The following is an 11,011-nucleotide window of genomic DNA, read 5'->3' as shown; positions in this document are numbered from 1 at the left end:
AATCCGCGCTGCCACCCCATGCTCCAATCCCTCGGACACAAATCGAACAAACTCGATCATCCGCAGGAAAATGTGATATGACGACATTATTCGGTCAGTTTGGGATGGAATGATGTCAGTTGTGATAACCCTGATAAAACTTGCTCTATTTGTTTTCCTGTGTTTTAAACTTTTATCACCTAAATTTACTCCAAAACTAAACAACAACTACCATCTATTAATCACATGTTTAGTAAAGATGTCACGGAAAAACAAAGTTCCTCACCCGCCGGGAATCAAACCTGTGACCTATTATTTGAAGTGTTGTACTTTACTAAGAGAGCTAACGTGGACGATCTCAACACTTCTGCAGAAGCAAGTAAACTTGGACATTTCCCACATAAAAGTCCGCTTGTTAATTCGTAATACTATCAAAACGTATTGAAATTCTTTTTTTTGTAAAAAGAGGAAAGACTTTAAATCATCCACTAGATGACAAAACTTCAAAGCACTGAGTTCTTTCAAATCAGTTATCTTTTATACGTATCTAAAACACTGCTTCCGCGTCAGACATTCTTCGATGGTATACTTTAAAAGAAAACGTTGAAAATCATGTCTATAAACTGAATGAAAATTAAGTTTCTTTATTGTTCGTAAAGGTGATTTCTTTCTTACAGAAATTCAAGCGTTCTTAAATGGATATAACGAGTCTGTAATCTTTGTCCGAAAGAAATATACTCTAGTTGCTCCCTACGCGTAAATGAATTTGTTTTAAAATAACATATTGTATGGCTAAATAATGTTCCTGACAGATTAGACGGTTATATATGTTTTATATAGTAAATTTATGTTGGTACTTACACAGAAATACATGTCAGCAAACAGATTTTGCAGACAGTAATGCACAGCTCTGAATATACCATCAACATCATAAATAACATTTTATATCTAATATATTCTTACCGGAATCAAAGAAGGGGGTTGTTTTTCTACGTTAGTCACGGTGTGTTTGATAAAGTAATAAATAAAATAATTAAGAACACTAACATGTTTGCCTGCATAATGTAATTTTGTTAAAAGCTACCCGAAACTTCTTTTATCTATACGAAAGGTTGAATAACGTTTCAAATAACGTCAAAATGACGCATAAAGGTATATTTTCGTTCGGATAGTCTGGTTAAATATCGGCGTATAAAAGGAGCAATTTTTAAGACTTCGTAATATTTTTTTAAGATTTATCATATAAAAGGATGATACTTTTTGCTATTTTAATTTAAGCAGTTTGCACTAAAACCATTTTTCAATGTAAACCGTACCGAGCCCTTTTAAGTGGTTGGTCAGAATTCAAAATAATTTAATAACAAGTTTAGTAAAATCATTTAGGAACAACAAAGATTGAATAGATGAATTGTTCTCGCATTGACTAAAACTCACATCAGATTCAGGGAAAGATATGTCATCATTTATGTGACTAAAGTAGACGGTCTTCTTTGAATATAGCATAATTATATAGAATATGCTTTTAAGTAGATTGACGTCATTATATTTTATGTCAGAAATTAACTTTTTAGCTCGCAGTTACAGCACAATTTCTTGCTGCCTTTGTAACCTAATAGTAGAGCGCAAGCTTCGAGTGAGGCAGTGGAGGGGTCATGAGTTAACTTCCTAGTTTGGATTTAATACTTGTTCCAACTCGACAACAAATATATATTGGCGTCAAACAAACATAATGCTTTCATTATACCTCATTCACATTGACATATTTGCCCTGAAGTGATGTATAAACAAAATAATTCATACATGCGTATTTTTAAAGACAAAGAACTTTAATTGGAAATCTGAACAAAAATTGCATACTTTAGTAGATCATTACCACTACTCCCGTATTTTCTTAAACGCTGTGAAAATGGTACATCAAAGTCAACACTTGCCTTTTCAGAACGGTTACAAAATAGTATTATGTTTTGTTACGTTAATGCGCGTAAATTGAATAACATCACCCGGAGGTTAAGGTCACTTGTTACGTTGAACTGATGATAAAAACTCCACAAAGAAACAACCCCACCACCACCACCACCAACAACAACAACTCATGAACTAGATATTATGGAAGCTCAGCGGGGACATGTGAACATTAGTTTTTATATCATCTCGTGGCCACGAGATAAATAAAACATAAAAAAACACAAAAAGTTATCTTGTAGCCACGAGATATAAAAAATACAACAAAAAAAAAAAATACAAAAATCAAAAATGTTAACTCGTGGCCACGAGATATAAAAAGAAAGAAAAAAAACAAACAAAAAGCTTTCTCTTGGCCACGTAAAATAAGAGAGAGAGAGAGAGAGAGAGAGAGAGAGAGAGAGAAACAAAAAAGTAATTCGTGGCAATGAGATATAAAAAAAATCAAAAAAGTTATTTCGTGAAAAAACAAAACAAAAAAGAAGGTCGAAAAGCTATCCCGTGGCCACGAGATATAAAAAAGAAAAAACCCCACAAAAAATAAAAAAAACGATATCTCGTGGCCGCGAGATAGTTTAAAAACAAAAAACAACAATGCTATCTTGTGGCCACGAGACAGTTTAAATGATAATAATAAAATATGTTATTCCGCGCCACGAGATATAAAAAAGAAACAAAACAACAACAAAAACAAAATAAGTTCGTGGCCACGAGATAACTTTTTGTTTGTTTTCTTGTTTTTTTCATATCTCGTGGCCACGAGATAACAATGTTTGTTATTTTTCTTTGTTTCTTTTTTAAATCACGTGACCACGAGATAACTTTTGTTTTTTGTTTTACCTTCTAATTCTATGTCAGGAGTTTTTGTTTTTTGTCTTTTCTTTTCTGTATCTCGTGGCTACGAGATAATATAAAGATAAAACTCACATGCCCCAATTGACCTTCCGTAAGAAATAATTCCATTCAAACTAACATTTTAAAGCCACTCACAATAAGTGTCGGTGAAGAAACGAAATTAAGCAGACTTCTGATTTTTACATGGTTATATTCTAAATATAGATATACATTGTTTTAGAATTTAATTTGTTTCACGGCATTTCTTATGCTGACAATTTCATATATATAACGCATATCTCAAGCAAACACAAAACAGATTGCCTCTTAACATTGTTTTGTACATCTGGTCTAATTTGTTGACCAATGCAATGGTTGTGATAAAAACTGTAGCAATCTGAAGCAAAGGGAATCATACAATCCTCTCTTGTTATTAAAGGTACTTGACCCATATCGACATTCTGGCATTTTTCCGATAGAAAGTATGCTTCCTATGCAGTAATTATTTTCTTCGGTAGTTCTGGAAGGGCAATGTTCTTTTATATCCGAAAGATATCATGTAAGCATAAGAAAAATACGTAATTATACGCAGGTTGCCGTGTTTTATTTGGGTCCACTGCCTAGTTTTAGAAGTACCTGATGTAAGAAATAAAAAAGAAAAGTGGAAACTCCACAGGTCGCTCAACACGCCAAAAACGAAAATGTTGCAGGCTCGGTTTGATTGAGCCTCTACATGGATGGTAGTGGAAATGAATGCACCGTCCACGCCTTCTAGCCCCGGGTTGAGCAGAACTTAACATTTACACATGATACAAGTACAAAAATCAATTTAGAAACATCCGCAGATGTATTCATACGGTGGTGCACATGGAACCCTTAAATGATACACTAGCGTGTAATTCCATAAAAAGCGGCGTATTGCGGTGTATGAAGATCGAGTATTGGTCTTTTAAAAATTACATACTAGTTTGAAAATGTTAAAAAACTATTAAGTTAAACAAAATCATATATAACTCAGAATCGACACTTCAAATTGATTATTAGTACCCGACATACGGGCCGACGAAAAATAATTACATATGCATTGTAAGTTTTGAATTTGACTTACAGTTACAAAATCGAAATAAAAACTACAATAGATAAGTCTTACCTAATATTCTTTGAAAGTTTATTGTCAATATGAATATAACAATAATTGATTTGAACTCCATTTCTTTCCTCGCTATGAATGTAAGTTGCTATCAGTGGATTTCCATAAAATACCCAACAGCCTGCTAGATTAAGTACAGGTAAGCGCAGCCGGTAAGGTTGACACTAGTGCCTTTATATCAATGCACGCTATCCCACGTTCATATGCTTAGACGTATAATAAAGTTTACATCAAGCTTATATACTAGTATGTATAGCAAAACTGCAACGTTGTTGCCTTTAGCCATTAGACATAAAATAGGGAAATGGAAAATACATCTTTAAAAATGTACACTTATAATAGAGAACAATTTGTTTCATTACAAGTTAACACTAACAAGGGTATACGAATCTTAATTGTATATCATAAATAAGCATTTATTAAAGGGAAGATCATGAAACTGAAAAAATACTGACCATAAATTTCAAAACGAGAACGTGAAATTCTTATTTTACAGTTCTTTGGCTACGTAGTCTACATAAACTACTGTCAGTTTGAATTTAGATTTAGAGTCACACCGTTACAATTTAAGTTGAATGTTAATGTTTCCAGCTTTTGGCGGTTGAGAAGACCCAGGTGCCAATCCAGACATTACTTCAGGCATTGGCAGGCACCTGGAGAGAACCACCCACCATCCGTAAGCCAGTTGCATGGCTTCCACACATGAATAATTCAACACTCCATTCGTGGCTTTTAATCCACATCTTTTCTCCAATTATGGCCTTAATCTCTTTAATTCTTTATCGTCAGAGTGAGTAAATAATCTAAAACGGGTAAGGTCTTCATTTGATTTTACGTCATACCAACACAATTTAGGTTATATGACAAAGTTTTAGGTTTTCATAGTGGGTGAAGACCCTAGGTGACACTCAGTATAATATTTCGGGCACGAGCGGTCCCCTGGGTAGAAACAGCACTCGATGACTTCCTCAAATGAAAGAATTGTACCACCTAAGCAAGGTTTTGTACCTGAAACAATGAAGAGCAAGGAATTTGAAGTTAACTTCTCGGCCGCGGAGGCCCCTAGTAGGTTCTTTACGCCTAATTTGTAATAAGGTCCAGCTATTTTTTCATAGTAATATACATATAGTGGCCAGCTTTTGAAATATCTGGGAATGAAATTGACCAGTTTTGAAAACATGGGCAAACAATTATCTTTAAGTGCGAATACACGATGCTTATATGGTGGCAGAGCAAAGTTACGATGATGAAGACGCGATATAATAATATATTACATATAACATATTACTACTGCTACTGAACTGGTTTGACCTTAATTTACATCTCTTTCATCTATTTCATTTCATTTGCAAAAATGTTTTTAATTGGTTAGCCACATATATGTATACCTTTCGGTAATATTTATTTTATTTAAACGTCGTGTCTGTTTATGTATTATTTCAGTAGTTTATATAATACAGTTCTATATTACAAGTTTACGCAATTTGTTGTATAATAAAACCAACATTTAACAACTGATATCTGTTAACTCAAAACTGTTAAAGGTGTTCCTTAATAACATGCAATTATCGCAGAAGATACACTACTGTTAGAAAGAGTGCTACAAAGAAAGTGTTTTGTTTTGTTTTCCATTAATTTGTTAAATATGGCATGCAAGAAAAATAATCTGTCTTTGGTTGTAGATACAGATGGGAATATCCGGTGATACTTGATTTACATTTCATTATCCATACAAACTATTAATTAGCGCTTAAGAGAACATCTACACTTTCGTGTGAATACATACATTATTAACAAAATAGTAATACAATATAAACTGACCAATTAGGAATTTTGTTGAGTGTATATTAAGTCAATTTGACAACATCCAGCAGTGATTCAAATGAAACCGAAATAACTAATCTTGGGGGAATGACACAACTATTCGAACTATGTAACTGTATTTATAATTAAGAAATCACGACTTTTGTGACCCAGTCCCGCTCTATCACACTTCCCACTACGTTATGGTACAGAAGTAATTTTACTGTCCAAAAGACACAGACTACATTTAAAACCGAGTGTCTTTAGAGAAGGAAATGATGCGAACCAGCTCAGCAGAGATACAAAGCATAAGAAAACTTCGTCCAAACAAAATTTGTTTGCAATTTTCTAAATTGGTCAATGGTATAAACTGGGTAGGATCGTTATGGTTTGTTCCAGGTGGCTTTAGGGCTAGTTTATATAATCGCGTTGAAAGGTACTATTCGCGAATAAAGGCTGATCAATACTAAATCAAATGTAAGCCGTAGTGCATATATAGATAGTACAAATCTTTCTTCCTTTCCTCTCTTGCTCTTTCTCGATACCGCGTACATGTATGTGTAATCGGCATGTTCCTATTGCATGCAAGGTAAATATGGCGGCGTTAGAAAATTATATCTCGATAAGAGACATTGAAAGAACAGAAAGGGAGTAAAATCAGCGTGTTGAATATAACGAACTGTAGTTTTCGTATATAAAAGTAAACACTCCTTTTTCTTTTTCTTTTCTATAGTAGCGATACAGTTTTATTTTATAGGAATATAAGTCTCTGAAAGTTTGATATGCTAGAAAATGTCGGAAAACCGTTATAAAGTAAATGGTGGTGTTCAGCCTAAAGCCAGTTCGAACTGAGAAATATGGGATAGCTATGAAACATGTATTACGTGCCAGGCTAGATAAAACAAGAGCTGTCTCCATAGGATGACACATGCCCCCGATGGCACTTTAAATGAATAGTTATGGCTGCTGTTAGAGTTTAGGACCTTTGACCTACGGACCTTGGTCCTGCGCGCGACACGTCGTCTTACTGTGGTACACATTCATGCCCAATAATTTTAAAATCCATGCATGAATGACAAAGATATGGACCGGACACGCCCAACAATGCACTATCATGAAATATGACCTTTATCGTCTAAATGTGACCTTGACCTTTGAGCTACGGACCTGGGTCTTGCGCGCGACACGTCGTCTTACTGTGGTACACATTCATGCCAAGTTATTTGAAAATCCATCCATCGATGACAAAGATATGGACCGGACACGAATGCACTACCATGAAAAATGACCTTTAACGTCCAAGTGTGACCTTGACCATTGAGCTACGGACCTGGGTCTTGCGCGCGACACGTCGTCTTACTGTGGTACACATTCATGCCAAGTTATTTGAAAATCCATCCATGGATGACAAAGATATGGACCGGACACGAAAATTGCGGACAGACTGAAAAAATGACAGACTGACAGACGGTTCAAAAACTATATGCCTCCCTTCGGGGGCATAAAAAGTCAGCAACGAACTTTAAACAACAAAAATTACAAAATTGCAGTAAGACCAGTGTACCTCAAAATCATCCTAACATGTATAACATATAAGCACTGAATTAAATCTTCACTTATCCTGGTTTTATAGCTTTAACAAAATACTTAAAGTTTAATTCACAAACACAATTTTGAATGAACGCTAATAGTAACATCAAAGAGCACTGTCAATATTATTCACACAATTTGTTGAAATACTATCCTTACCGAAAAGGTTTTAAATAAATCAAATATCTTGGTTATGTCCCTTTTGTACGTCATCAATATTTACAATCACTTTCAGCATTTTCATACTCATCTGTCATAGCTGAATACCCTTTAGTACAATTAAATCCTTCGGCACAGAATGAAGCCCTGCAGAAAACAAGCAAGGCAACTGTAAAAGATAAAATAATGACACAAATTCTACACAATGTTATTAAATACATTTAGAAGGTAACCTGTAAAAATAGAGATGGCTTCACACATTGAGGACTTCGCCATTTCAAAGAACTACTTCCTAGAAAACAATGACCCGGAAATACTTTAGCTTTGATAAACCAGGGTTACTTCCTTGACCAGTAGCTTAAAGAAAAATCAACCTGCGTAAAAATGTCATTCCGTGTGTTCCTTTATAACAGCAATATTTTTCCTCTCTTCTTGTAAATTATGACATAAAATGATGATAGGTACTGACAATCGGCAAAAGATAATTCCAAATAATGCATTCAAATCCGCTTGAAATTTAAGGATCTCTTAAACCATAGGCAAACATCTCAAAAAACAAGCACATGGCTATAGATTTTTTTGACCATATATAGACAATGTGTTAAATTGCATGTGTGGAAAGTTCCATTAAACTATAATTGTTCTCGAAACTGGCATCAAAATTGCGATTTTACCATAGATATTCCTATGAAAACTTGCTTTAGGTCCAAATTTATCAAGTCAGTCTAGAACAAAATCGAGCACAAGACCCTATCTTGTACATGCCAAAACTTTCAACGTATATTATGAAATTTTGAAAATCTAGGTTTCATCAACTATACATTCAATTTGTATAAAAGTTTGATCCAGGACTACTTTGATATAGCCTACCATTTTTTACTAAAAACGAACTGAAAAACAACTTAGATACTAGCTATACTCAATATATTATTTTTTCATTCACGCTTTAGAGAAAAGTAATAAGATTCATTTCTGACACAAGCGGGCAATTCATTCCTAAATGTACATTAAGTGCATGAGAAAGACGTGGTTCCAACATCCGTTGACTACAGGGGCAGAGTACCGACCATTTTCTCCAAATCTGGTACCATGATCAAGTGTCAATTGCTAGGACGAAAGTGTTTTTTATCTAATAATATGGATCAGCCGGACTTTTGTAAACATCACAACGCATGATTTGTCATTCGATAATGTTTTTTTTTTTTTAATTTCGTGTCGTTTCAGATAACATACTATCAGGATCATTGTCCTAGGATGGATTTCATGATTTTAATAAGGTAAATGATACCAAAAAAGTGTACTTAAATCGTTTTACTCTTGGCATTTAGAAGTTGTTAATATGCTTTTATGATTCGAAGTCATTTGATTAGCTTCTGATATTTTTAATTTATGCTCCTGACCAACTAAAATGATTGTTTATTTATGCACGTTTGAGGATATTATAACCCATCTGTGATGGCGAAATAAATTTGATTACCACTTGCTACATAACAATTTTGTATTTCAATGGTGATGAATTTAAGCTAATTATCATCAATTAAAATATAGAGTTCTCAAATCCACACTTCAATGTGCTATAGGATTACTTAATTCATCATACATGTAGAAAAGTATTCTTTACTATAAATTGTTACCGCTTTTAGAGAATACATTGAGGTACCTAAGAATACGTATTTAGATATGGCTGTGGATGACGGAACATAAAAGAATTAGAGTGCGAAGATGAAAGCTAGTTTCGAATAATCTATGTGAAATATGTTGGTAATCTTATTGAGCGTTTGAATGCAAAATCAACTTGCAGAGCGCCGAAGAACAACGCATTTCTAGAAGTTTAGAAGTTATACCGGAGTTGTGTCCAGTCTATAAAAAACTAAGGAAATGTTAATGAAAGAAATGCATTAGGAAAAAAATGATAACTTTGTACTAAATGATCAGAAATGGTACGTTCCCATTTAACAAGAGGGCGTTCAAATGTTTCTTGATATTTGTCGCTTTCACTCATGTCATAACATATATGCTATTGCTACCCTGTGGTTAAAATTGTAATATATCGTAGGTGCGTATGTTTAACAGGAAAAGTTAACTTCTTTCTCAGATAAGATTTTGATTATTTTATTTTATTTCTGATTTAAGAACATCTGTTTACCCTACATGCAATACGTTACTGAAATAACATTTTTTCCCACTAAGAAACGGTATCTTGTATGAATGCTAAATATAGATATGGCATTGGAGAGAGAATGAATATATCTGCTCAGAAACTTGACCGTGCTTACATACAGCAAGATCATATTACTAATACAGAAAAGAGAGCTTAACTCAGAAAGTGTGTTTTGCTTAGATAAAGTATGTTATTGACGTGATATAAAACCTTCCACCAGTGCAGTGTGTAAAACTTGTTTTAAATTACTTACAGGAAACAGCTTACTTGATATATTTTGTTTAACATAACTATGAGGCAGTGGATTGTTTGGCAATGGTTTCTGGTATATGCTGGGAAAGGGACGTGATAGATAGTTTAGCGAGATAATTTGGATTTTTTCTTTCTCAGAAAAAAGGCGTAGAGAATAAACAAAATCTATCCATATTATCTTTGTATATAAGATTGAACAGGACCTTTTGAATATTAGTGCTATTGTATGCTTTCTATAGTTCGTACGTGACGAAGATTATTTAATTTAAAGCCATGCTTGAATGCAAAAGGGAGATGACACTGTTGGAAATATTGAATACTGTATCTGTTTGAATGATAATTTATTATTAGATTTACATTTGTATATTGTCAATTTATTAATTTAAGATTTCATAAGTCAATATGATACTGTTTAAATTATATTGACGTTGAGAACACAGTCAACAAACTGTTTAACACTTGTGTTTTTTTCCCGCGGAAAGTGTTGAGATTAAGTGTGCGCATGTTCTGCAAACCGTCAAGACTTGCTGATAGGTTAAATGATTTTGACGTTGTTTTTTTGTGCAGTTCGCAGGTATATGTCGCTTAAAATACGTTAATCATCGTTGTTAAAAAGAAAGAAGGATGAAAACTTACAAAATGATGGAATTCAAAAGTTTTACATTTATTTTACTGGTATGTTTGCTTGCTACAAATGGACTACGTTATTGTGGTGGTGGTTGTAAATTTAAGTTTATACTTAATCTATAAGTAAAAAAAATATCATACGTCTGTTATTATTTATAAAAATATCCATTTACATATTCACCATACTTTACTTAGTAATGCTGAAATCGCATACGGAGTAAACGTAAACGAACGAAAAATACCGATTATCAGTACAGGCCCATTACCTTGGCCCACTGACCGCAGCTTCCTATGACAAAATACTTTCAAAAAGTTGGATTTAAAATAATGCTTATTTTTCATGCCTTTCAGATCGGGGAAGTACTTGTCCTATTCCAGGTTATAAGACTCGTAGAATTAATGAAGTCCTGTCGCAGAACTAACTTCATTTCGATTGATTTCAATTGCGACAAAAGCATTTTTTTCATTGATAAAAATTTACATTTACCTTTATT

The sequence above is a fragment of the Mercenaria mercenaria genome, chromosome 1 (assembly GCF_021730395.1).
Source record: "Mercenaria mercenaria strain notata chromosome 1, MADL_Memer_1, whole genome shotgun sequence".
NCBI lineage: Eukaryota > Metazoa > Mollusca > Bivalvia > Venerida > Veneridae > Mercenaria > Mercenaria mercenaria.
This window is presented reverse-complemented; position numbering follows the sequence as displayed.